At 39.7% G+C, this 25,280-nt stretch overlaps 1 long non-coding RNA gene across 1 annotated transcript; it reads right to left on the bottom strand.

Annotated features, from left to right (window-relative positions):
• Positions 1-2,605: 2,605 nt before the first annotated feature.
• LOC106996874 (uncharacterized) lies at positions 2,606-21,544 on the bottom strand. Its single transcript, XR_003727356.2, has 5 exons — positions 21,407-21,544; positions 7,177-7,367; positions 6,708-6,805; positions 4,531-4,687; positions 2,606-2,836 (listed from the first exon to the last, which is right to left on the bottom strand). It is a non-coding gene; the product is annotated as an uncharacterized LOC106996874 (long non-coding RNA).
• Between the last annotated feature and the right edge of the window lie 3,736 nt (positions 21,545-25,280).

Genomic DNA, 25,280 nt, shown 5'->3' with positions numbered 1-25,280 from the left:
TAGTTGGGGAGAGAAGGGTTAAAAATAGAGCCATACTAGAGAGAAGGCTAATAGGTTTGGGATAAAACACCAGATGTTACCTACTTCCCAGGGTTGCCTTGCTTCAGCCATATTCTTGGGTGTTCAGATGTTTTATAAACATAGTGCCCTTTGTAAGAATTCTAGAGATGAACTATAAAAAACTTGGAGTTTTTTTAAAGGCCTTCTAATGAGAACCAATGGTTCTCAATGAATTCCCACAGGTCATATAACAACCAAACCATAAATTGTAGAGCTTGAGACTGAAGCAAGGGGTCACCATGATATTGTGCATCATTAAACTGGTGACCTTCTACTTATCTCTTGGTGGCCCAGGGAGTCAGGGTGGGGGGAGCTTTCTCCTGCAGATTCAATCATTTCTGTTCCCTGAGAGCACAAGAATTTCCAGGGGAAAGAGGAGATGCTTTTTTTCCAACTGTTCCCTGTTCCTCCAACCCCATCTTGGCTTCAATCAGCATTTTATTTTATTTTTTTTTATTTTTTATTCTCCTGCAACCTTCCCTCTGACAATCCTGGTCTGTTTGTATAAGGCAAAAGTTGAAAATGTAACTTGGTGTATAATTGAAAATTCATCCTTAAAAATTGGCGTGTAATTGTCCTCTGACAGGGGAAATTTGCCCTGTTCCACATTAGTCAAAGATGTTCTTTGACGTTAGTCCACCTTTGACTAATTTCAAGTTGATCTGGAAAAGTGATGAGAATTGAAATAGGCATGTTTTTGCAGATATTGAGCATGTTCAAGACCTTAAGATAAGAAATCTAAAAATCAATTTATGCCATGTGCCTTTAGATACATTTCTAAGTTATAGTGATTTATGAAAACATTTGCCATATACCTTCTCCCTACTTTCTCTACAAATGCTTAACTGCTGGTGGACAAGATTTTCTTTGACAACAATGAAGCATTACATTGCCGAGCTGTTACTTATGTGATATTTGAGGTCAAGAGGATATTTGATCCCACCATCACTACCACCTTCAAAGACAAGACGAGTTAATCTTATTTCCTAGAAGTTCACTAGTAAGTGAAAAATGTCCCAGTGGTGAAGATAGACTGTTAGTTAAAGGTCATTCCAGCTTTATTGTGGAACACCCTTCATTCCTGGTTCAGAATCAGTGTTTAATGTTTGTAGAAATGATTAATGATAGGTTTTCATAGACAGCCTTGAGACTGTATTCCCAGCCCTGCTGAAACTGCATCCGTATTCATCTTTTATTCATTTTTAAAAATGTGTTTGTTGTTGTAGATCTGTGGCAGAATGGTTTCAGGTTAATTATACTTTCTGTCACATTACATCCTTGTCCAGTGAAATGATCTTCTTTTGTTCTATTTGGTCACCATTCACCCATTTCATTTTCACATGTCTCACCCCCATTTATGCAGATGATATTCTTTATTATTTTATAGATTTTTTTCTGTTTTTAACCATTTCCCCCACTAAGCACTATACATTTAAGATTTGCAATGCCCAATAGGACATCAACTGCATGATACAGTGTTCTCTTCCAAATAAGGGAAAATGAGCTGGCTGGGATTGGGAGCTCCTCCCCTCTCCCAGTTGGATGGGCTGTATCCAGCCTCAGGTCCCCCAAATTCTCTAGATGCTATGAGCATGAGCATACAGCTCCTTTAAATAGCCAGCACCCAAGCACAGGCTATTTTGTCCCTGCTTGCAAGGGCTCTCACTAGTCCTATAAAAACGGATAGGTTTCTCTCCTGGAGCATAGCTCAGGAGACATTTAGCTACCCTCTGGCCTGAGAACACCTTTCCATAGAATGCTGTGATAAAAGGCAACTGGGCATCCAATATCCTCCTGCAGCCCTTCTCCCTAGACCTTCTATTCTGACCATGTGAAGTTTCTATAGTGCACGACAAAGCCTTGCACTTAACAAAGAACTCCTTTGTTAAGTGTGTAGCCCTTTGCTTCTGCCTGCTGCATAATGCTCTGTGATGTACATCTAATGCTTACCTAATCTCTCCCAGTAATGGACATCCAATTTCTTGCCCCCACAAACTGTGTACAAAGACCATACCCCTGCCTTTTCATGAATCTTTGTGAAATTTCCCCTGGAGTAGAAGTGCTAGGTCACAGGAAATATATATATATATATATATGTAATTTGCCTGAGTAGTTCCAGATTGCTCTACTATGAAAACTTGCCTATCTGCACAAAGCTGATTGGCCTCAGGTGGACACCTGATCCAGGCTGAGTCAGTTGGATTCCCTCTGGAAATTTAGAGTCAGGAAAGGGAGTCTGCCTAATCATTTGACTTGGGGATCTGCAGTCTTGAGAGACAGGGGAGTGGCCTGTTTCTACGCACATGTAGAGTGATAGAGAAAGCCTTTCTACAAAGAAATGAGTGAAGTGAGCTGCGATGAGGTGAAGAGAGGAGAGACCACCAACCACAGAGTTGGGGAGATCTGTTACTGGTTGTCTTGATTCATTCTGGCTATCTAGTGCTGGGGTCCCATCCGTACTGAACTGAACTGTTTCCTCCCTTCTGAATTCCATAGTATGTTCTCGCACATTTCCCATTCCAAAGCAAGACTCAATGAATTTCCATTACTTGTGACCAAATGAGCTTTTAATATAAAAGGGATTAATCCTCCTGAAAATCAATAAGAAACCCAAATTTGATCTGAATATTTTACGAATTTTGCTGAAACCTGTGTTCTACAGGTTTTGATAAAGGAAATTTTGGTTTTGAAGAAATGCTGAGTTTTCCATTGATTTTCTCATGAGAAATGGGATTCTTCTATCAGATATAGGCAGTAAATACTCATTCTTGAATTTCTATTAAAAGATTAAAATAAAAAAACCAATAATGTATATTAGAAAAATTTTATAGGACCAAGACCCTATAGAAATTAGACAGCAACTAGCAAATGTGAAGACAGCTGTTTTAATGTGTGACTTTCAAGTAACCTGGTTGGCATCATGTACAGAGTGCATATCTGGTGAACTGAACTTTTCCTATTTAAATCTTTTGTATCATAGTATATACATTGCCCTTCTGCCTTTGGCTGTAAATGTTAGCATAACCTTTAACATTGTAGGCTTTTCTTTCTCTTTTTTTTTTGAGATGAAGTCTCACTCCTGTCACACAGGCTGGAGTGCAGTGGTACAATCTCGGCTCACTGCAACCTCCGCCTCCTGGGTTCAAGTGATTCTCCTGCCTCAGCCTCCCACGTAGCTGGGATTACAGGTGTGTAACATTATGCCTGGCTAATTTTTGCATTTTTAGTAGAGACAGGGTTTTGCCATGTTGGCCAGGCTGGTGTTGAATTCCTGACCTCAGGTGATCCACCTGCCTCGTCCTCCCAAAGTGCTAGGATTACAGGCATGAGCCACTGGCCCAGCCCATTGTAAGCATTTCTTTAGTCAAGTGATTCTTCTCTAACCTGTCCTTTGACTAAAATGTTTGGATGGCTATACTCAGGTTTGGTTGGTCATTAGCTTTTCAAAACATCTTTTCATAGGGCTGGTTTAAAAAAATGTCTGATTGAGTTGTGTTGGGCCAGATATATGGGAGTAGATGGATTTAGTATCATTGAAAATGGTTGCCTGACTAAGAAATATATGGAGGCAGTGAAAAGAAATTCTTGATGGCAGTACATAAAAATATGGTTGATAAAATGCCAAGATACCTTCTCTTCTTCTGGGTAGCAACAACACTAAAGGTAAACACTGCTGTTTCTATAGTTTTATGAAGAAAATGGTTTTCCTCATTCTACTTCACTGGGACTACCCCCTTCACCCTCCTTTATATCCTGTCTCAGGGTTGGTCCATCTTCTGTGTAGTCGTTGCCCAATAATTTTATCTTTTCTTTCCTCCCATTGTATTTTTCTTGGTTCATAGCCCATCTGTTGTGAATCTCAGATAAAATGTAGTAAAAATTCAGATTTATGGCTAGGGAAAATCAGAATCAGGTGGTTTGCAGTTAAAGCGAAACAGATTCGTAACGGCAAAAATCTAGCAAAATCACTTGTGAAACTAGAATATATCAAGGCCTCTTTCTAGAAAAATAAGAAAGATAAGTAAAAATGACCGGGTGCTTTCATTTGAACATTTCTACATGGTCAATGCATAGATCAGAAGAAAACAATTGAGGTGGAAGGGAAGCAGTGGCCAAAGGCCTATGAGTTTACCAAAAAGAAACCTTCCCCCCAACCCCAGTTTGTAAGCTCTTGCTTTTCCCAGGAAGATAAAAGGCAGAATTTCAAAGCCACATTTTTTTTTGGTCCCAGGAAATGTTTTTGTGTTCATATTATTGTTACAAAGTTAAACTTTTTTCTCTTATTTGAACAAATGAATCGCTGGATTATGCCACATGTTGAAGTTGTTAACCTCTTTTAGTAATTTAAACTTTATGAATCAGAATAAGTGAATGAGGGCATTCCAGTCCTTGGCTTCCAGGTTACAGGACAGTCCCTCTCACTGAACTTGGACTTGTATGGATACTCTCCTTCCTGTGAACAGAACTTGCCTTTTGAAATCAGATGACTTGTGGGAGAGAATGTGGTGGTCATCTGTTGGCTGTCAAGCCTTTCTTTCTCTGGGAGTTGCTTTTAAAATAGGTGGGATCTGGGGGGAGTAACTTGTTGGAACAGAAAGCTGCAAAAAAGTGAAGCTTGGTCCACAACCTAGGGTTTAAAAGAAATTTGAAAATTTCATTGCATGCTCTACAACTCCTTTTTAATAACCCCTAGCATAATTCACACATTTTTCTACCTGCTTGGCCCCTGTGGGGATTTTGTAATTCCTGGTTTAGAGGATAGACAAATGGCAGTCCAGACTATTCATTCATTCATCCATCCATCCATCCATCCGTCCATTAACAAGAGTTTACTTCGTGCCTTTTCTGTGCCAGGCACTGTGTTACATGTTGAAGATAAAACTGCAAGCATTATCAAGTCTCTGTTATCCAGGAATTTAGAGTTTGGTTCAAAAGATAAGCATTACTCTTAGCAATTCTACTGAGTGAGTGCATAATAAGAAACAATTAGAAATATATTTAAGTCCTGGAAAGGAATGAAACTGGCTCTAGACTTGGAGAAGGCATGTGATAAAAAGATTCTTCCCAGCAGAACAACTGAGCTAGGATCTTTAGAAGGAGCATGGGTTAATGGATGAGAGAAGGGTGTGAGAGGACACTGTAGACTATGGAGGCAGTGATCACAAGGCCATGTGACACCAAGGGCTTGGCAGGGCCCACAGGACAGTCAGAGGGCCAGTGCAGCTGAGCACATGGGGAACTGGCTCCATTCGAGGCAGATGAGCTACATGCACAGTAGGCATCTCTGCGAGGGCCTCACAGATTGATTAGGGCTTTTGCTCATTATACTAAGAGCCACGGGAAGTTATTGAAGGAACGTCAACAGAAGGCAGTGCTGTGACATGGTAGGTGTTTCACAAGGGACACTCTGGCTGTTAAGTGGAGAATGGAGGGGAATAGAGCAAGAAGGAAGCAGTGAGACAGGAGTAGGCTATCTCTAGGAGAGAATGGTGGCTTTGTCTAGTATGGTGACAGGGAGCTAGTACAGTGGTTGGTAATCAATTGATGGGAAATAACAATAGACAGTCCTAGGTGATGGTTAGGTGTAAGGTGAGGGAAAGACGAGTGCAGGCATCAAGAATGAAAGAATGATTCCAAGATTTTTGACTATGGAATAGGAGGGAAGGTAGTACATGTTGATGCGGTAGGCTATTATGGAGGGTGAACAGCCCTGCTGTATCTTAGTCACTAGTGTCTGGCAGCCTCCCTCTGTTTGTGTTTCATTTCCAAGTCAGTCTTCCCTGAGCTGCAATTTGAGAGATGATGTAATGCAGAGATTTTGGAAGGTGACCAGTAGCAAAAGGAACAACAAACTTTTACCAAACACTCACGTGCCAGGCAGTGAGTTAAGCACTGGGATTCCTGGAGTGAGGAAAAGGAGATCACGTTACTGCCCTCTAGGAGTGTCCAGTCTAATAGTGTAAACAAACAATAAATAATTATGATGACTTTGTTAACGATTTTTGCTTCTGTGATAGGTACCATGAGAGTATGGCTAAGTGAGCTGATCTGCTCTGGTGGGAGGGGGCAGGATCAAGGTAGGTGGAGAATTGCAGCTTAAGTGAAGACCCGAATGATTAGCTGGCAATAAGAAGAAAAACAAAACCTTCCAGAAAGAGGAAATAAACAGTTTTTAAGGTCTAAATGAATCAAAAATATGAAATGTTTAAAGAACTGGCAGAGATGTCCTTCTATCTGGTGAAAGTGGGGGATACAAGAGACAGTGACTTATGTCAGGAGTGGGGTATAGACAGGTTCTGGCAGATTGGCGCTCCTGGTTTCCACTTACTTGGCATCTGAAAGCTGTTTTTTGCCTCCTCTCCCCATTCCTTAGAACTCAAAGGAGACACGAGGAATTGAATTGGGAGGGGCTTGGCACTAACAAAGCAGAAATTGTCAAGGGAAGGGGGAAGAGGAGCTATCTACCAGTGAGAGCAAGGAGGGTGGTCTCTGGGAAGAGCTTTTGACTCCCTATTTCTGACTCAAGCCCTGATTCATCCCTTTTATTTTTTGCAATTAGCTTCTTGGTCTGCGATAATTTTATTTGATTACCCTTTAGTTCCCATTAGTTCCTGAGCTTATTTTGACCAGGGTTATAGAAAATGTACCATATGGTGACCAGCTTCTTCAAGTCACCCACAGAAGTGTTTTCTCTTGAGTACTTCCCTGGCTGCCTTCTCCAGATGATGTGGCTGTCATTCTTGTCCTGGATGAGAAAGGAGATTAAGATGGTTTATAAGAAATAAGATGTCACAGTGAAATAGTCTCAAGGCACCATGTACCTTGCCAGTTTTCTGTTCTAACATATATTATGTGGTATAAGATGCCCTATAATTCTTAATTTTTTGTTTAAAAAGTGTTCTCCAGTCTCTTTTCTTGGCTTTAACCTCTTTGACCCATCCAACACAGTCCTCTTTTATTGTGTTTTAAGTTCTTGCTGTGGGCTACAAGAAAAATAGGCCTTATGAAGAGCTCTGTCTCATAGAATAATTTTCTTGAAAGGAAGAAAAGTGTCAGGGAGCATTTTAATCTTTCTCATTTTCTAGATACACTCAGCTGAACATTAATTTGAGGTACCTCTTTAGGAAGGAGATCATGCATGTCTTATCTCAGCGACTTTTCTGATAATTCGAGCCGTGTGCCTGTTCTCAGATTGGGAGTTTCTTCTCGGGCGGTTCTGGGGACAGCATGATTGGTTATATCTTGGAAATGAAATAATCTCCCACTTGTACAGTTTTGCTATCACAGGTTTTCAAGCAATTGCTCCTCTGTATTAATACAGAAAAACATAAATAGCTTTTAGGTTTGTTTTGCAACAGATTAGGCACCTTCAATCTTTTTCCTTGGTGTGTGCACATGCACATGCCTGTGTGTGTGAGTGTGTGTGTGTGTGTGGTTGAGGAGGGGCAGCAGAGAAAACACATTGCCACGGGAAGAGTGCACAGGACAGGGAATTCGAAATTCCAAATTAGAATCTTGGCTCTGTTTGTCTTCCAGCTATCCATGTAACCCTGAGCTAATCATCCCAATGCCCCAGATTCAATTTCTCCATGTGTAAAATAAAAAAAATTTACACAATAAAATAATGTAAAAATTATGGAAATAACAATAATAATAATAATTCCCACCTATCCTCATCAAAATGAGGTTTTGAAAATATGAACAAATGCTTTATGCATGAGAAGACAATTATTAGAATTACTACTTCTCTCTCTCTGGGTAGTCGATAATTCATTAGTCCCTTCATTACCAAAGATGGGGAGTGGCATGATCTGACTTGCTGGTGCAGCATGGCCTGGAGGAGAGCTCAACTGGAGGTGGGGGCGCAGAACTATGGTGGCTGTAGTTGTCCAGGAAAGAAAGAGCACAGTGGCAACAGAGAGGCTGGAAAGAAGTGGAGGAATGGAAGATAAGATAGAGTGGACTGATTAGAATTTTTATGGGGGAGATAAAACTTGAGTTTAAATCATTCAAGAATATGGTGAGTTCTTGGGGACAAATATGTAGAAAAGTGTGCTCTGGGAAGGAATAGGTCGGCGAGGATTGGGTGGAAACTACTCCTTATTTTGTTTTTAATGTCCAAAGTCATGTATTTAGAAATGCAAATGAAGAAAGTTGTTTTCCATGTAAAAGATCACAAGCCATCAAATTGATGATTTTTCATTTTAAGTAACACATGGCATGAATAATTTCTTTATTAACTTCCAATCACTTTAAACTAATTTCTTACAGTATGGCAATGGCAACCTCATAACCCCAAAGAAACTTAAACCTTATAGCATATTGAAAATGACTTTTACGTTTTATTGAACAAAAGGATCACTTAAAGCAGAATCACAATGTCCATGGAATACATTAAAACACAGGCTCACATTGGCTGGTACATACTCATTGTTAATAGAATCAGAATAAACACATATCAATACCAAACTATGCAATAAAACCTGCATTATTTATCTACAGAATGGTAATAGAGCTATGACCCGATTTACTTATTCTTTTTTTAAAAAAATATTGCTGAGGCCAGGGGCGGTGGCTCACGCCTGTAATCCCAGCACTTTGGGAGGCTGAGGCAGGTGGATCATGAAGTCAAGAGATCGAGACCATCCTTGCTAACACAGTGAAACCCCGCCTCTACTAAAAATACAAAAAATTAGCCGAGAGTGGTGGCGGGCACCTGTAGTCCCAGCTACTTGGGAGGCTGAGGCAGGAGAATGGCGTGAACCAGGGAGGCAGAACTTGCAGTGAGCCGAGATTGCGCCACTGCAGTCTAGCCTGGGCGACAGAGCAAGACTACGTCTCAAAAAAAAAAAAAAAAAAAGTATATATGTATATACGTGTGTGTGTGTGTATATATATATATATATATATATATATATATATATATATATATAGCTGAGTGGCAAATGTACAGCATGTGGATATGAGTTAGGTGTGTTGAAATATCGCAGCAGCAGACAGTACATTTTGGAGACTGTGACTGAATTAAATGAACTACAATAAGTATGTGTACTTTCATTACATTCTCTACTTCTAGATCTGCTAGTACACACTTTTTTATGAGAGGAGTTAATATACCATTATTATTCATTGAAATAAATGAAGGACACATGTGTATGTCACTTTTCATTAACAAATTATTGTATATTATCTAGCTATATTTGGAAGAAAATATTTTTTAAATCTCCTAATTTTTCTTGCGTTTGATAAGCATTTGTTTTACCATATGGGAGACATTGTTCTAGGCATGGAAATTCATGCAGGACAGACAGATATTATTTCTGACCTTCTGAATGGGAAGACTGACACATACCCCAAAATGAGGACATGCCAATTAGTAAAATAACTGTAAGTTGTAACATTATGCAGGGCCTAGTATATGTGAGGGGGATTTGGGCTTTAGTCTGAATATGATGGGTAGGTTTTGTAAAGTTCTGGGCAAGGGGGTATTGAGTCCAGCTACAGATTAAAGACTATAATTTTGCTATCTGGTAAAGAATAGATTGGGCAGAATAGAATAGCCAGTAAGTGCAACCCAAGAGGCTCAACATCATTAGTCATTAGAGAATGCACATCGAAACTATAATGAGATACCACAGTGAGATATCACTTCACACCCACTAGGAAGACTGTAATCAAAATGACATATATAGTAAGTGTTGGCAAGGGCATGGAGGAATTGCTAGTGAGAATGTAAAATAGTGCAGCCGCTTTGGAAAATAGGCAATTCATCAAAACGGTAAACATAGAGTTAACCATATGACCTACCAATTCTACTCCTATGTATATACCCAGGACAATTAAACACTTGCACATGAATGCTAATAGCAGCATTATTCAAAGTAGCTTAAAAGTAGAAGTAAACTAAATGTTTATCAGCTGATAAATGGATAGATAAAATGTGGTATATCTACACAATGGAATATTATTCAGTCATAAAAAGGAATGAAGTTCTGATATATATCACAACTTAGATGAACCTTAAAGATATTATGCTAACTAAAATAAGCCAATCAGGAAAGACCACATAGTACAGGACTCCTTTTATATGAAATGTCCAGAATATGCAAATCCATAGAAACAAAAGGTTGATTAGAGTTTGTCAGGGGTTTGGGGGTGGGGATGAGGGATGACTGATAATGGTTATGGGTTTTTTGGGGGGAGCAATGACAGTGCTCTGGAATTAGTGTTGATGGTTGCAAAACTCTACAAATATACTAAAATGAATCATATATTCAAGTGGATGAATTCTATGGTATGTGAATTGTGTCTAATTACAGATGTTGAGAAAAAGAGAAAGATAAATGAAAGGGGAGACTAATGAGAACATGTGTTACGTGATTACCCTCTCTTCTTGCTACCAGTTAGAACGGGCCAGGCCATGGAACTACTCTTGGGGAATGAGTGTGCCAAATATATAAGTGCTAGCAGTGAGAATTCCTTCCATGTCTCCTTCTGTACCTCTCCTTCAGTCCCACAAAATGACCTGCCATTTCTCTGAGTGAGCCATGCACTTTCTTTCTACTTACCTTTGCTGAGGTGTGACTATGCTTTCTTTTCTTTCTCTCTCTACTAGGAAAAAAAATTCACGTGTTCTACAAGCTTAGTTCATATTCCTCCTTGAAACTCTCCTTGGTTGCCTGGCCCTATAATACATCATTCTCATTTTCTGTAAGCCCTTGACATGTGGCTTGTGCCTCTGCAAGATCTCAGCCACATAGCATTTCAAAGACTCGCTTTGAATTCTCTTTCTCTATCTCCTTCTCTCCCTTCCTCCCTTTTATCTTTCTCGCTTTCCTTTCTCTCTTTTTCTCCAACTCCTATCTCTGTCTCCATCCACTCATTTTTCACAACCAAAAGGAGTTTCTTTGCCACTTTAAAGTCCCTACACTTTTCTCCTGTTATCCAGTATCCATAGTTCTGTTCACCATTGGTTTCCTAAGTAAGGGTATATGTATAACAGACATTCATTCTTCTTACAGAGGTTCGCCTTATTCTCGTTACAACAATTCTCTTCCTCCTTACAGAACTTAAGTTTTGTTGGAGATTTTCAGCAGGATATAATGAGTAAATTTTTCATAATCCATTCAACAAAAGTTTTCAGTAAGTATTTATGGAGCACTTACAACATGCCAGGCACTAGTTCCCAGGAATACAGCTGGGAAGAAAACAGTCCAAGGACTCTGATAATATATAAGATCAGAGCATGACAAATGCACTGCAAAGACTTATATTGGGTAATGTGCGATAGGATGAGTGAGAGGCAGCTTAAATTTGGGTGGGCAGGCAAGGATGGTGAGGAGGTGGCATTCGAATGTGATCTGAATGACAAGGAGGAGCACAAAAGCATTTTTGGTAGAGAGAACAGCTCAGGAATAGCCTAGTGTCAGAAGGCACTTGGAATGTTCAATGAACTGCATAATGTTTAGCATAACTGTAATTTGGTACGCAAAGGAGAGAGAGAGGCATAGGCACAGTTGAAGAGTTAGGCAGCGGCTAGATCTTATGTTTGAATGTTGGCGTAAGGCATTGAGATTGCTTTTAACTGCAAGGGGACACCATAGGAAATTTGACACATGCACCAGTCTTTAAGTGGGTTGGAGTTTAGAGATTTCATGTGTTTATATTTATTTTTTGCCTATAAAGAAAGTAACACACCAGTCCAGAATGTGGAAAAAAAAAAAAGTGGAGAAATGGGCAAGAGGAGAAATGAAGCTGTTTATTCTACTTGAGCATCCAAAATGAAATACACAAAATATTGATCTCCAAGTGAACAAAAGATAACCCCTAGGGATGCTATTGCCAGAGGTGGCACAATAAGTATTGTGGATTTCATGTATTTGCATAGTTCGATTCCAGTTCAAAGACAACAGGAAAGGATTCTTTTTTAAATCAGGGAGAGTTTTAAAAGCCTTTCCATTGCCACACAGAAGAGAATGTACATCTTTTTTTTGATTTTTTTATATGGTATCTCACTCTGTCTGCAGGCTGGAGTGCAGTGGCGTGATATTTGCTCACTGCAACCTCCACCTCCTGGGTTCAAGCGATTCTCCTGTCTCAGCCTCCCGAGTAGCTGGGACTACAGGTGTGCACCACCATGCCCAGCTAATTTTTGTATTTTTAGTAGAGACAAGGTCTCACCATGTTGGCCGGGATGTTCTCAATGTCCTGACCTTGTGATCCACCTGCCTCGGCCTTCCAAAGAGCTGGGATTATAGGCGTGAGTCACCACGCCCGGCTGAGAATGTATATCTTATAGGGGAACCGATGAGAGATCCTATTGCTTAGAGAGACAAAGAACTGTAGCATCACATATTTCCAATCAGAATTTGAAAGAGCATTTTGGGGGAAGCAGTGCATCCCAATAGAAACCCAGTAAATAGATCAAAAGCTTCAATAATGTTTATTCCTTTTGAGTATCACAAATTCCACTCCCAGGAATTTATCTTAAAGTAAAGATCATAGACCTGCACAAGCATTAAAGTTTCAGGGATGTTCCACCATTTTTTAAAAAAATAGTAAAATTTGGAAACCTAAATAGCCAGTAATAGAGGAATGGTTAAAGAAATACTCCTATGCAATGTAGTATTCTGCATAAGGCACAATAATGTTTAGAAGACTATATAATGACAAAGATTTTTCCCATAAAGTATGAATAAGTGAAAAATATGACATCACTCCTTACCCCATAATTGCTGGCTAGATGGGAAAAAATTAGCTTATAAAATACCATATATACTTTGCTATTAATTGTGAAATTGTATATTTTAGAAGAAAACTTTTCCAAAATGTTTAAAGTGGCCATTTTCAAGATGTTCCATAGCAGAAGGTTTAAAACTTTCTCCCCTCCACTTTTTTTCTGAAATTTCTGAAATGAATATAAGTAAAAAGTTAATAGAATTAATCCAATGATTAAAAATTAGTAAAAATAGCTAAATATTTGCCTGCTGTGTGCCAGGCACTAAATGGTTTACCTTATCATCAATAAACTTATTTATGATAAAGGATTACAACCACTTTCTGACACGGATACTATTATCAATACCATTTACTTTTGATAAGACTGAAACAAAATTAAGATACTAACAATGGGCCTGGCGCGGTGGCTCACGCCTATAATCCCAGCACTTTGGAAGGCCGCGGTGGGCGAATCACGAGCTCAGGAGATCGAGACCATCCTGGGCAACATGGTGAAACCCCATTTCTACTAAAAATACACAAATTAGCTGGGCATGGTGGCACCTGCCTGTAATCCCAGCTACTCAGGAGGCTGAGGCAGAAGAATCACTTGAACCAGGGAGTTGGAGGTTGCAGTGAGCCAAGGTCGCACCTCTGTACTCAGGCCTGGCAACAGTGTGAGACTGTCTCAAAAAAAAAAAAAAAAAAAGATGCTAACAATGTACCCAAGTTGTGCACCTATCAAATATCGGCACTGGGTTTAGCACTGCAGGCAGTCTGACATCACAGTCCACCCCTTCAATGGTGACATTATACTTTTATTAATAGCAAATGCTTAAGCAGAAAGTAAAAAGTCTGTCTGTGACCAGAGAGTATGAGAGCTGTTTGCTCAAAAAGTCATTGTTTAGAGATTATCACCAATTCCTCAGTGAGGAATGGCTAGAGACTATGTGTCATTTATTACAAATTTTATAGAATGTAGATTTCCTTATAGAATTCAGGTTCCATTGTTTTTCATGAGACTCTCAGGTTTTATGATTAAAGAACACATCAGGGTATTCTCCTATGTAGGTCCTTGGACAAGTGAATCATACTAGACTTTATGAGTCAAGATTCTGATGTCTCCACAGTGGGAAAAATCAGACAAGCTGACTTTACATAATTCTGACTTAGCTGGGCTTCATTCTATCTGGGTTTGCAATGTACTATACCACCTTCACTTATGGTGGCCTTATTGTGCCTGTTGGCTTGGGTTAGATCTTGTTAGGTACACTTTTTATAGAGTTAGACACTATCCTTGAAATAAGAGCATGCAATACGAGGCATGAAAAGAAGACTTTGTAGCTGGTGTGAGACTGGAATGAAATTTAGAAAGAGGCTGTAGTGAGAATTGTCCATAACTGTGACAACAGCATGGATCATGTGACATATATTACTGAGTGCTTGGTACTTGCCAGGCTTTGCACTAAGTGCACATAATATATGTTATTTGCAATTACTCCTCACAATAGTCTATGAGATGGGTATTTTTCTCCCACTTTAGACATGAAGAAGCTGATGTATAGAGAGGTAAATTGTCCATGGGCATGCAGCCAGTACTAGTGTTTCTGATCACAAAGCTATCTTTGCTTCCACAGTGGCAAAATGTATCTTTCACAGCCACTAGCATGTCTCTGTTCCTTCCTCAAAAATAAATCCTTAAATTATTGTTTTAATTCTTAGTTTACTTCTACTAGGTGATAAAGAAATTAAACATTTTTCTTTTCGTGAGCTTTCAGCATCCTTTGGAGAGAAAGAATCTTTTCCCTTGTATTATAAACACTCTTCATTGAAACGTCTGTATTCCTTCAGCTGCCCCTGGGGATTCATGTTCCTGAGTTGGACTGGCAGAGAACGTGATGTTTCTCCACGAGGGACTCTGGGAGTAATCTGATCATTGTGAAATGATTTCAGTAGTCACTGAGTCAGAGTGGCTGGAAGATTTTGAAATCTGACAAATTCACACCCTTTTTTATTTACCTGCCACTGTGACGTACTCTGGATATTCCCAGGCAACATGGTTGATGTCCCGTTACTCTGGCATCTGTAAGGAACTGAGAGGCTTTCTTGCTTTACATCTCTCTAGCCTGTCCTTCAAGCAGCATCGGTGGCTACCACTACAGGAAGAGCTAGTCTTTGTCAGAGGATTGGGCTCTTTTTTGGCCTTGAAAGAAATCAGAGCCATGTTACTGGGACAGCTCCTCTGTCTTTACCTGTGTCTTGCCAGAAATTCCTAACTGTCAGCAGTTATGCTGTGTTCCTTCCCAACTGGACATTCCCATTTAAATGTATCGTCACTGCGGCCAGGGTCATTTGCAGCTTGTTTTTAACATGGCACCTTTCCCCCATGGGTCTTCTATACCCCTGTCCAGTCTCATGTTGGTCCTGAAAAAGATACCCTTTTTCACTCTGATGTTTAACACACACTCTCAGGGACTACGGTGTTTACAACCTCACTTTCAGCACTGCATTTTTCTTTTAGTTTGTTCCTCAATGAATGATAATGCATTTAAAAAGTAATCACTCTTTTTCTTATACAAATAATAATCAATGTTAATTTTAGAAAATCAAATAGAAAAAAATTAAAGTTGCCTACAATTAAAGTGGCCAGAGATTGCTAGCGTCAACATGCAGGTGCCTTCTCTTCCTATTGGCATGTGTTCTATATTTTATGAGTAGAGGTACACATACAGCTATGTAGTTGTGAACACTTATTTTGAAAATTTGGGAAGAAACACAGCATTTTTAAAAATTTTGGCCTGGCATGGTGGCTCACATCTGTAATCCCAACACTTTGGGAGACCTAGGTGGGAAGACCTAGGCTTGAGGCCAGGAGCTTGAGACCAGCTTAGGCAACATAGGAAGACTCTGTGTCTACAAAATATTTAAAAATTAGCTGGATGTGGTGGTGTGCACCTGTAGTCCCAGCTAATCAGGAGGCTGAGGAGGGAGGATTGCTTAAACCTGGGAGGTTGAAACTACTGTGAGTCATCATTGTACCACTGCACTCCAGCCTGGGTGAGAGAGCAAGACCCTGTCTCTCTCAAAACACATAAACAAACAAACAAAGAAAAATAAAATAAAATCTCCCAAACTTACTGTGGTTTTAGCTAGTCTTCCAAGGAAGATGAATACATTTCTGTTTGAGATAATTGTTGTTTTGTTCAGGCCAACACTTATGTTTCCCTTAGTAAAAAGTTATAATGTGCATATATTATAGTATACAAATATTTAGTGTAGAATTTGAGAAATTCTTACATATATATACACGCCTATATAACCACAGCAAAGATCAAGATATAGAATATATTCAGACCCCATTCCTAGAAGATTCCCTCATGACCCTTCCCAGTCAATAACCCCTTTTCCTTAAGAGGAAACCACTATTATAACTTCTATCACCATAGATTAGTTTTGTAGCTCTTGGACTTCAGGTACATGGAATCATACAGTAATTATTCTTTTGTGTCTGACGCTTTTGCTTAATATTGCATCTGTGAAAGTCACCCATGTTGTTGAGCTTAATGGTAGTCCTTTTTTGTTATTACTACATAGTGTTCCTTGTCTCAGTATACTACAGTTTATTTTGTTGATGCAGCTTTGTATTGTTTTCCATTTTAGGCTCTTATGAACAAGAACTGTGTTCCAAGGCTGAGGCATTTGCTGTGATTGCATCTTCTCCAACTTCTTCCTCTGGCCTTCCCTTTCCCGACCACTGTCAATCTTGAAGAACCCCCTAATAATCTTTTCTCATGCTAATAATCTCCATCTCACTGTCTACTTCTTGACCCGACCTGCAACAACAACCCTGACGGATTTATTATATCAAATTGGCTATGGTGTTTTACTTTGCTGTGAGACTTGGAAATTCTGAACCTTATGAGTCAAGTTTTCATAAGGCCCTGAACACAAAAGAGATGAAAACTGGCATGCTAGGTGCAATGTCAGAGTGAATGTAATAATCAAAGGTGATTTTCCAAACATGAATGAACATTTTCTAGGTTTTTAGGCAAAAATTTCATGTAAAATGAGAAAAGTGGTGTGTTAGGAGGTATAATCTGGCTTTGTATGTATAAAATGAATTGGAGAAGAAACCTTTAGACAAATACAATCGTTCCAACATAAGGAAACAATAAGAAGGAAGGGATGTGAGAGCCTTTGTGGAGAGAGGAGGAACAGGTTGAGGGCACTGTGGCTGTGTGTAGAATTGTCAATGTGGAAAGTGGAGAAGTTAATGATGCCACCAATGCTCTGAATCCAGATGGCCAATGTAGCATTTTTCATTCCATTCATTTCAGCTTTGGAGAAGAAGAAAAGAGTGTAAAGGAGCATGCTTTTGAATAATATAGATGTCAGGAAGAAATACTGGTGTGTGGGTAAGAAGATGCAGAGTTCAGTTTTAGAGCTGGTGGAATGATAAGAAAAGTATACATCAAAGGATAGGAGAGGTGAGTCTTTTGTGTAAGGAAGGAATTAACAAAAGAGATAAAGATTGGTATAGCAGGGTTATGTCTTGTATTAGTTATCTATTGCTGCACAACCAATTACCCCAAAATGTAGCAACTTAAAATGATTACATATTTACGATTTCACAGATTCTGTGGGTCAGGAAATCAGGTGCCACGTATAGCCGGGTCCTCTAGCTTTGGGTTTCTCACAGGGCTGTGGTCATCTCAAGACTTGCCTGGGGAGGATTCTCTTCTAAGAACAGTCATGTGTTTGTTGGCAGGCTTCCAATCCTTGTGGGTTGTTGGAGTGAGTTTCAGCTCCTCATAAGCTGTGAACCACCCTTGGTTTCTTGCTATGTAGGCATCTCCATCGGGCAGCTCACAACACGGCAGCAAGCTAGCAAGAGGGTAAGAGAGAATGCCAGCAACAGAGACAGAAAGCCAGCGAGATGCAGGTAAGACTGCAACGACATCATGGAAATGACATCTCATCACCTGTGTTATGTTCCGTTTGTTAAAACTGAGTCAGTAGGTTCTGTGCACAAAGGAAGGGGATTCCACAGATGCCTGCATACCAGGAGGCAGAGGTCACTGGGAGCCCTGTCAGAGCTGCCCACCACATCTACATAAAGCAACATTCCAGGATATGGTGCTAATTCACTACAGAAAAACTCTCTAAGCATTTTTTGCCTCCTACAACCTTGCTGTTAGAAACTTCCATAAAGTATTGGAAATGTTTTCCTTCGATAGAAGACCATATGTCACTGGAGGTGTTTTTGTCTTTACTAATGCACCCAGTAGCTTGATTTTAAAAGTGAACTGTGCAATACTGTATAATTTCAAATGCTTTGCTAGCAAAAATGTATTACCTTTAATTAGACTGATTTAAAGCTGTTAAGATTCTTGTCAGAAATAATTTTTAAGTGGATGTGTCAAGATAAAAACAGCAGTTGTCAAGTGAAGAAAACGGTAATTTGTGCATGTGCTGTCTGGCTTATGAGCAGTTGGGTCTTTAAATACTAGCTGAGCATTTGTGCTTAAAATCCCTTGTATAACAGCCACTCTGGCAGTTAAAGATTCAAACTGTTGAAATGCTATTGTTTGTGGTAAATATTTGTCCTATGACTAGAGAATTAAATTTGTTTCCTACTATGTAATATAGACAAAAGCACCACTAAGAAGAGAATGCATTTAAGCGATTCAATTTACCAATTGGTCCAGCAGAGAACATGAGCAAAGCATTCTGGGTGATTACAGTGGAATAAAGATAATAATAAAGACCGTTCTTTGATGAAAGCAAACCAGGTGACTTGAAGCATTTGAAAAAGCTTGAATTCTGTTTTGCAATCTTTTTAGGCTATTCATTTCTTTAGCAAGCTTTTGTTACTGGGCAGTGGAAAGGTGGACTTTTTCTTGACTCTGTGGTGGGGTTTCTTAGTAGTGGCACTATTGACTTTGGAGACATACAATTCTTTTTTGGGGGCAGGGTGTCTGTCCTGTGCACTGTAAGCTGTTGAGCAGCATTTCTGGCTTCAACCCTCTGGATGCCAGTAGCTCTGTTCTTCCTCATCCCCACCCTAGTTTTGATAACTAAATATATTTCCAGACAATGCCAGACGTACTCAAAGGTAGGGGGAAGAAGGGAAAATCACCATGCTCTGGGAATCAACATAGCTTTTGGATATACTTTGGCTTTGTGCCCCTACCCAAATCTTATCCTGAATTTATCATCTCCAGGTGTTGAGGGAGAGACCTGGTGGGAAGTGATTGGATTATGGGGGCTGTTGCTCCCATGCTATTCTTGTGATTGTGAGTAGATTCTCATGAGATCTGATGGTTTTATAAATCGTAATTTTTCCTGAGAAAAGCTCTCACAGGCTGTTCTGTCTCCTGCAGCCATGTGAAGAAGGTCCTTGCTTCCCCTCCCATCACGATTTAAGTTTCTTGGGGCTTCCTCAGCCATGTGGGAGTGTGAGTCAGTAAAACTTTTCTTTATAAATTACTCAGTCTTGACCAGTTCTTTATAGCAGTGTCAGAAAGACTAATACACTTTTGGATTAGGGAATTCTAAATTAACAAGATTTAATAGATTAAGTTTATAAATATTTTGTCTTTTCTGTTAGTCCCCCAAAGCATCCACATGCTATGTAAGATTATTTATTCTCTTATTGATTCAGTTAATAGGCATTTGTTAAGTGCTTACTACCTGCAAAAGACATTACCCAGGTATTAGGGAGATATGGAGAAAAATAGATATAGATTTTTTTGTCCTGAAGAAGCTTGAGATGTGAGGCAGTGGGGCGGGGATTTAGGTCATTCATACGCATATATTGTGCACACTATAATGCAAGTAGAAAGCACCAAGTTTGAGCAAAGAGCTAAAATTTTCTGAAATGTTGTAGATATCAGAAATAATCGAAATAGAAGGAAATAATTTACATTATTTTCTTAATTATTTCCATAATTTACATTTTTCCTTCTATTTCAGAAATTTCAGAAATAATGTAAACAGAAGGAAACGAACTTCTATTTTTCTCTTGCAGACAAGTGGTGGGTTAAAAGCTCAACCCTGAGCTGAATTTAATAGGGTGAGGTTGACCTGTAGTTTAGGCATATGAGAATAGGTTTTGGGTTGGGACTGAAACTCTGGAATATAGCATCAAGTCTAATGCAGCAAGGCAGAGAGATGGAAACCCAGCCTGAAGCCCATGGTTCTCAATCAGAAGTAGCAAAATGGAGGCAGCACATTCAAGGGGACTAACAGACACAGGTACTGGAGAAGGTCCCAGAAACACAGACAGCACCTGGTGCCTTTGATAGGAAAACTGCTCATAGCCCCATGGAGCAATGAGAGCTGTAAAAGCACCACACTGGTTTGATGAAAGAGAGGCCTTTCAGTGGAACCAAAATTATTCCTCTCCAATGTATAGTGCTCAGAAACTCAGCAGTGGTGTATGGAGAGCAAGTCCAAACCAAATAGAGGCCGCAGAAGACGAGATATCAAAAAGTTATCTTTCCAAGTACCTACCACAGGCTGGCTGCTTGCCCAACATCTCCATCATTAGAGCTTTGATGTTTGAGCCAGGCTTCTGAAAAAAGCAAAAATTCTCCCAGAGATGGCATTAGTAGCCACAAATCTCTTGGTGGTACAATTCTCAAAGTATATTCCTAAGACTTTTAATGGGTGTTGTCATGAAGAGTTCTATTAACAAGTGTGTTTTTGGAATGACAGGTAAAACAAGAGAAACATACGCCTTCACTGTAAAAATTGTCAGTCTTTCAGGTACACCATAAACCTCAAATCGAGGGATATGATGGGAAGCCTTTCCCAGATTTATTTGACTACAAAGCTATTTCATTGTGTAGCATCTGTGCTTTGGTAACCCTGCCTTGTTATGAATGAGTTTGTGAAATAAGTGGCTTTTGCCAACTGTCTGAACTTTAAGTGATAGGGAGATTGCAGGGAAAATACATCAGCATGTGAGTAGTCACAGACCCCTCCCTCCCTCACCTGCTATGAAAAAACTGACTTTGCCTGCTTGGCCCACCATTTCTCCTGCTCTGCCTAACAGGTTGCTGGCTTGATAACCAACTTCTTAGTTTTTATTATTACAATCACTGTAAGTGGTCAGGAGATTGTAGCTCATTACTCTAGAAAGGTCAAAGAGTAAATGGTAGGGTAAAAGAAATAGAACTATTAAAGGGGAAATTAAAAGTGGGACCATTTGAAGGGGATGGTTGTCAGTATTTGAGCAGGCAGGTGAGTGGCCTTGAGAGCAGCCTTCATGCATCTTAGAACTTTCAAAAGGAGGAATGGTTGGTATTTGAATGTTTTTTTGAGTTCTACAAAAGTAATTTTGAAGTTTTTTTCCCAAACCAAACTGTAGTAAATACAAAGTGTTTTTTATTTACTTATAACTTCTAGGATGGATTTCTTTAAATGTGAAAATGAGATCAAGTGGGATTTTAAGGCAGGATTTAAAAGGTCTGTGTTTATAAGAATTATTCCAGAAAATATTTAATGGGAAGCAGAGGTCATGGGTTAAAGTGAAAGAGGGTCAGAGGATGTGCGTATCCTGGTAACAAAGACAGAATGGGATGATATGGTAAATACCTGTCATTTTTTTGTCTTTTCTACTTACCTCTCAGAATACCAAGCACCCTATTTCTAGGGACAGCTCTTCCACTCCATGTGGTTCTGAAGAGCCGCCAATCGCAGGACATGGCCCTGCAGCCGTAGGAATGAACATAAAAAGTAGGCCTGGCCAATCATAGTAACTGGTTTCCATGGCCACAGGGATGAGCACATGACCCAATTCAGGCCAATCAGAGTCCTTCCCTGCAGTTTCATAGAGAGAGACAATGGAATAGAGAAGCTCTGGTGTTACTAAGCAGGAAATGAACGCCTAGAGTTGTCTGCATCCACACCTCTTTTACCATTTTCTCATTCAACCTGGCCATGAGGAAGAAGCCAATCTATAGAAAAGGAAGAGGACAACAGGTAGAACCTGAGCTTGGAGATAGAGGGAGATGGCAAAATGTAATCACATTATCTAAGTCACTGGGCTTCCTGGGCCAGCTTACTACTGGATTTCTCTGCTGTTTGAACCCATTGTTCCAGTTTGGCTTAACTCAGTAAGTTTAGTTTCTGACACTTGTAACCAAAGGAGTCCGGGTGAATCAATGTTCTGAGTGCCTTGAGGACAGAAATCTGTCAGTGACTGCAATGAGGGAGAAAGACCATACTGATGGGGTGAGAAGGTGTTGCTGTCAACTTCCCATGAGCCCCATTTGCTTAGAGCAGGTCCCGATGGTCTAAAGAGGGAGTGGGAATCATATAGGAGTGAAAAGTGAGAAATTAATGTCCTCTTTTGACTTGAGTTGGCTGCCTTCCTGGGGTGATGTGGCAAGAAGAGCTGGGTTCCTTGGATGGTAATTTGATTTTGCATTACCAAAATTTATGCTCTAAATATTGATCTGTTTTCCCTCTTATCTGTTTCATGGCTGTAGTTGCTACACTGCATTTCAGTTAAAAAATACATGTCCACAATTTTTATTGGTTGCTTGTTTTAATTATTTCTTTATGGTTAGATGAGGCTGTATATGCAAAGAAACATGTGATGCTTCTTTATGGTCATCTGGCATGGTGTGCAGACGTGATGAAATGTGGCACAGTCTACCCACATTGGCTGAGTGTGATGATTCATAACACCAATGCAGGAAGACGTGTTTTACTACGTTGGCCTCTATAGTTTCTCCTCAAATACACTCCCCATATATTTCCTTCAGAAATTCAATTCATGCTGCACAAATTAATGTCTCTTTTTCGTGTCTTTTTGAAAGGCAATAACTTAGATGACACACTTTGAAGTAGGAAGCATTCGAGTTCTTGAAAGAAAAGACAAGAGACCATGTTGACTTTTCACTGTGAACCAAAAACGCACGTAAGAGCACTATATGTTTTCTTTTTCTTGTTATTTGTGTATTTTTTCTTTTTTCTTAAACAGAAAATCCTTTTGCAACTGTCCTGGGTCTTAGACTGTCATCCCCCTCCTCTTCTATTCCTATTGTGTTGATGTAGTATAGACTCAAGCTGGATTAGAAGGCCAATTCTAAAGTTAATTGAATTGGGAAATTCACTTATTCTTTGGTGTGTGTACATGGGCATTAGTTGTGGGCCTGGCTTGGTAGGAGGAGATGTGGCAGTCAACTTGTAGTCTTAGTAACCCCCCATAACTTGGCAGCAGAGCTAGGGTACTTCTTATGATAATCTAAGACTTCTCCCTAGATAAAAGGGCATTAGGCTATATGTCCTGGGGGAACTATTAAATGTTAGCTGATTTTTAAATAGTTAATGCTATTCTGCATTGGTTGAAGAAACTCAGGATGTGTAGCCAAGTGAATGGAAAGGTATGTGGTGAAAGTGATGATGATAATGATGTCTAATACTTACTGAACACTTACTATGTGTAGGGCACTGTTAGGAATATTCTACACCTGTTCTCACTTAATTGCTGCAACTTCATCAGGTTACCCATCTCTGATGAGGAAACTGAGGCTTTGACATTGACTCACACAGCTAGGGTGCAATGGAATAGGACATGGACCCAAATCTCCACGACTTCTGAGCCCAAGTTATAAAGGAACTGATTGGGACTCAACTAGGGAATGATGATTTGATGTGTCTGTCAAGAGAATGGCTGTTCTGCCAGGCTATTCCTGGGCACATTCAAGCCTAGGTTGGAGGACTATTGTCAGGGGAGTTGTGAAGGGAATTCTCATACACTGAGTAAAGAGATTAGGGTGCAGACTGAGAGGGGAAATGCGGCATGTTGGGGAGTGACTCGAGCAGAGGTTGAACAAGTAAGCTGGGGTCATATGTTATTATAAGGATTTGTTGTTTTAATCCTAAAGGCCTTGGGAAGCATTTTAAAGGCTTAAAGCCAAGAGGAACTTGCATTTTTTGTAAGATTAAACTGGCTTCACTTTAAAAAACGGAACCAAATGGGTTGGCCGGGTGCAGCAGGACCTTTTAGGAGGTCATTCCACTTATACCATTGACATGGGAGAGCTAATGATGGCTTGAACTAAGCCACTTGATTAAAACAAATTAACCAATTTAGACAATATCATCCCCAAATGTCTGGTCTGCCAGACTCTCACTCATTCCTCCTGCCTTGTAAATTCTCTCCATTGCTCATCACTTTCAGCTGGTCAGGAAAACTTGGGGCAGTTTCTAAAGAAGCCATTCATCAAATATTGACAGACATGGAGGATTAGGGCAAATAAGTGACTTATTTAACCCTGTCCTTGGATGCACAGAGATTTGTGGGTGAGAGGATGGTTATCTCTTTAAAGAATATAGAGAAAGGCAGATACCAAGGGCTAGGTTTGCTGTAGGGAAGAGGTGGAAGAATGGAAGTTAGCATTTGTTTCCAAGTCAGGCATCTCAGGGAAGCAGAAAATGCTATTAACTGAGAATCAGGACACTCTTCTTTTTAAATTATGGGACTTTGGCCATGTCACTTAACTTCCTCAGTTGCTTTATCTAGAAAGTGGAGATTCCTGCCCCATGTCTCTCATAGGATTACTGGGAGGATTCAATACAATGGCACATATGGAAATGCTTAAAAAGGCACAAATCATTCCATACACACTGATTGTCATGTCCAGTAATCGAGGTAAGAGGCACTTTACAGGTGCAAAGGGCAACTTTACTGAGAATGCATGCTCATGTTTTAAAATCTAAGTTTTCTCAGGATCATTCCTAGTATCTGATTATACTTTCCACTATCAATTGCCACTTAATTTGTACTTCTGTTTTGGGGAAGCAGTACTATCCAGTGTTAAGAACATGTGCTTTAGAGTCATACAGATATAGATTTAATTTTCTGCTCTGAAATTTGACATCTTTTTAATATTTAACTTCTCCAACTCAGTTTTCTCTTCTGCAAAGTGGGTCTATTAATAGAATGAACCTTGTAAGCCTGGTTTGAGGATTAAAAGAAACATTACATGTAAAGTTGTTAACACAGTTGTTAGCCCATGTTAAGAGCTCATCACATGTTAATTATTATTATTTCTATATCCTTTAAAATTTTCAGTGTACTTTCTAGCTGCATTTTCTAATTTAATTATTCTTAACATTATTAATAGGTGTCTGATTATTATCTGTCTTCCTTCATTTGTCCACTTAGGTAGGTTTTGCATGGACTACACGAAGAGTTTTCCACCTCCCTCCACCTAAAAATTCCTTGGGAAATGATTTAGGAGAAAGAACCAAATCGAAAAGAGGCAGAGACAGCTGATTGTTGTAAGGGATAGTGAGACCAAATGACGTTAGGCCAGTTCAAATTATTGACGTCCCCAGGGCCACTGAGCACCCAGAACTATAGTGAAGTTCCCAGCAGCCCTTGCATCATCAGTGGTGTTCCCTCGTTGCAGACCCATGGGAGAGCACGTAGGTGCCATGTTCCTAACGTGATGCTGACGCACAGCTTTGCGAGGTTCCAACCA

The sequence above is a fragment of the Macaca mulatta genome, chromosome 2, assembly GCF_049350105.2.
Source record: "Macaca mulatta isolate MMU2019108-1 chromosome 2, T2T-MMU8v2.0, whole genome shotgun sequence".
Lineage (NCBI taxonomy): Eukaryota > Metazoa > Chordata > Mammalia > Primates > Cercopithecidae > Macaca > Macaca mulatta.
Note: the sequence above shows the minus strand (reverse complement) of the source record. Positions and strands in the feature narration are given on the sequence as shown.